The sequence below is a fragment of the Grammomys surdaster genome, unplaced genomic scaffold, assembly GCF_004785775.1.
Source record: "Grammomys surdaster isolate TR1022 unplaced genomic scaffold, NIH_TR_1.0 187, whole genome shotgun sequence".
Taxonomy (NCBI): domain Eukaryota; kingdom Metazoa; phylum Chordata; class Mammalia; order Rodentia; family Muridae; genus Grammomys; species Grammomys surdaster.
Window position 1 is genome coordinate 5,770,312 of NW_021604632.1, and position 3,493 is coordinate 5,773,804.

The following is a 3,493-nucleotide window of genomic DNA, read 5'->3' on the forward strand; positions in this document are numbered from 1 at the left end:
TAAGGCACAAGCTTTAAAGTCTAGGCTTTAAAAATACCTTTTGATTCGCGTCTTTAAAAAGAAAACTCTCAGGCTGACAAGATGGCTCGGCAGGTAAAGGCCCTGGCTACCAGCTCTGACAGCCTGAGCTCAATCCTTGAGAGAATCACTTGATGGCAAGAAAGAACTGACCACTACGAGTTGTCCTCTGACCTCCACAGTTGTGCCACAGTATACATATGCACACATACACAAATGATGGAGGGGGGAGAAAGAGAGAAAGAGAGAGGAGGAGGGAGGAAGAGAGAGAGACAGAGAAACAGAAATACTGAGAGACAGAGACACTAAGAGACAGAGAGACAGAGACACCGAAAGACAGAGACAGAGAAACTTCTTTTTAAAATCTCAGGAAAGTCCTCCTCTGCAGCTCCAGCACTGTAGCCATCATGAATGATACAGTAACCATCCGGACCAGGAAGTTCACGACAAACTGTCTGCTTCAGAGGAAACAGATGGTCATTGATGTCCTTCATCCTGGGATCCTTTGATCCTTCAGTATCAAAGACGGAAATTTGGGAAAAGCTGACCAAAATGCACAAAACCACACCAGATGTTATCTTTGTATTTGGATTCAGAACCCACTTCTGTGGTGGCAAGACAACTGATTTTGGCATGATCTGTGTATGATTCTTTAGATTATACAAAGAAGGGTAAACCTAAACACAGACATGAAAGGCATGGCTTTTATGAGAAGAAGAAAGAGACCTCCCCCCAAACAGCAAAGGAACGCAAGAACAGAATGAAGAAGGTCAGGAGGACTGCAAAGGCCAACATTGGTACTGGCAAAAAAGCCAAAGGAGTAGATCTGTGGTGACTTGATCTGCTGTGATGTGCAGATTTCTGAAAGGACAAATAAACTAAAAAGTTTCACCAAAAACAAAACAAAACAAAAACAAAAAAACAAAACAAAAAACAGTAACAAAAAACAACAAAACCTCAGGAAAGGACTTTGCTGGCTTGATGTCATTTTGATGTCTTCCTCCCCTCCCTCTCCTGCCCCCTCCACCCCCTCCCCGTAGGCCCACATCCTAGAAAACTGATCTCCTGTGTGGTGGTGCTGACGGGGTGGAGCCTCTAAGAGGTGGGGCCTGGTATGAGGTCATTGCACTACAGGATTCATGCTGTTCTCACAGGCTTTGACCCTTCCATGGGTGGTCATTTCCATTTCTGCATCTCCATCTTGTAGCCATGTTGCTGAGTAGGGAAGGGCTTGCCAGAGCTGGCTCCAGTCTTGTTGGACTTTCGAGCCACCAGAATTGTGAGCCAAATACTGGGTTTTTGTTTTCATGTTTGTTCTTTGTATTATTTGGTTTAAGGCTTTGGTGCAACCAGCTAAGGCAGACCTCTACTAGGACTGATATCTAAAGAGTTTCCGCACAGAAGAAACAGGGTCCCCAGCTCTGGTTTGCCAGATGGTCTGTCCTTAGACCTGTGTCACGGTGACCCTGCCTTGGGCATGGGAGTTTCGAAACCCACTGCATTTGCATGTTTGCTCGGCGCTGCAGTTACCTTCTCCGAGAGCTGGAGGAACTGCCAAGCATAGATTTACTTTTAAAAATTAATTTGGTTTTGCAAACTTCACCACATCCTAAGATAACACTCTCTGAGGCTGAGGTAAGTGAGAACAGGTGGCCTCTGGGCACCGGAAGAGCTGAAGGTATGAACACCTAAAAACCACCCCCAAGGACTCCTTTTAGAAAATTGTAAACCATTATTTTTTATTTTTTTCACCTTGCATCAGCTGAAAGCCCTTCGTAATAGCAGCTGTATTGATTAGAAGTCGGTTACTGGGGGAAAAAATAATTTTAGAATAAGGACAGGTAGACTGGCACCCTAAGCTCCCAGCCAATGACCTTTACCCATCCTGGATGTCCCTGTCCTCAGTCCCCCCAAAACTTTGTAAGCCTTCAATCACCCTATGTAAAGTTGATCCGCCTACTGACAAGCTGTCCCAGTGTGGTCATTCACTGTACATACACACAGGGGTTCCAACCTCACCCCACCCCCTCAGCATTTCTGTTCCCACTGCCCTTGTGGACTATCTAGGTCAAAGGTCCGCAGGAGCAGGGAGACCCACAGTTCCATTATCAGAATTTTCTATGGTAAGGTTGTTGCTATTCTAAAACAATGATAAAATATTGATTTGTGTGTATGATCGTGTGTGTGTGTGTGTGTGTGTGTGTGTGTACATGAATACCAAGCCAGAGGCCAATGCTGGCTCTCTCTACTTTGTTCTGAGACAGAGTCTCTCACTAAAGCTAAAGCTCACCAATCTTGCTGGCTATAAAGTCCCAGGGATACTTTTATCTCTCCACCCCAGTGCTAGTTCTACAGCTCGTGACACCACCACACCGGGCTCCTTTATGTGGGTTCTGGAGATTCAAATTTGGGTCGTCCTGCTAGCAAGACAAGTATTTTACCTACTGAGCTATGTCTGCCGCGCCATCTCACAGGCCTTGATTTCCTTTATCCTAGATCTTTACTATCCTAATTAGCACAGATAGTTCAGGGGCACCTTTTGCTTATCTTTCCTAACAGCATCTGCAACTGAATTCTGGGTATCTTGTCTATCACTGTGGCTCTGAGGAGAGAAAGAAATGGCGGAGGGTCTTTACCGTACTTAGACCGGTGCGACATCTAGTGGTATAACATGGAATTGCATGTTTTCTCTTTCCTGTTTCTAGCCTGTTTTAAGCAATTGGGCACTTGTCACCCACTGAGCACTGTGAATGGTGTAGCTCCCTGAGTATTTGACCAAGGGTCAGGTTGTTCTTCAACGTTTTATACTGCTGCTTATTCACCCGCTCTTTTCTCAATAGCATCCAATGCCAGAGTTTGGGTTAGGGCTTGCTGTCCCTCCAGAATATTCTGGAAATTTTTTCTGTAACAACTTTAAAGCACTTCTCTCATTAAAAGTCCCCTCTGGAAGGCAGCTGGCATAGCTCAGTGGCAGAGCGCTTGCATAGCAAACACAATACCCTCAGTTCAATTCCAGTTCCAAAAAAAAAAAAATCCCCTCTGGGGCCAGGGAGAGGGCTCAGTGTACATGTACTTGCTGCAAAAACCCAACAACCTGAGTTTGACCCCCAGGACCCGTTGTATAAGAAGAGAACTGACACCCAAAAGTTGTTCTCTGACCTCCACCCAGGCACAGTGGTGTGTGTGTGCCCTCTCACACAACATATACAGTAATAATAATTAAGAAATGTTTTAATGCTCCACGCAGCCTCTAGACTCAAGCCTATATGCAAACATCTATCGGTATGTGACATGCACACACCACTATACGAGAAGATCATCAGCTGCATAAATTCGAGTCAGGGGGGAAAAAAACTAACAACACTCGTAGATTGAGTCAAAGCACCAACGCGTTTCCCCTGCACCACAGTGGAGGTTGTGGCTGTTTGGAGACAATGGGCCACAGTAGTAAATGCTGTCTCAAATGCCTGGCCAT

General features: G+C 45.4%; 1 pseudogene; it reads left to right on the forward strand.

Moving 5' to 3' along the window:
- Window positions 1-425: 425 nt before the first annotated feature.
- Window positions 426-853, forward strand: LOC114622292 (annotated as a pseudogene).
- Window positions 854-3,493: the final 2,640 nt, after the last annotated feature.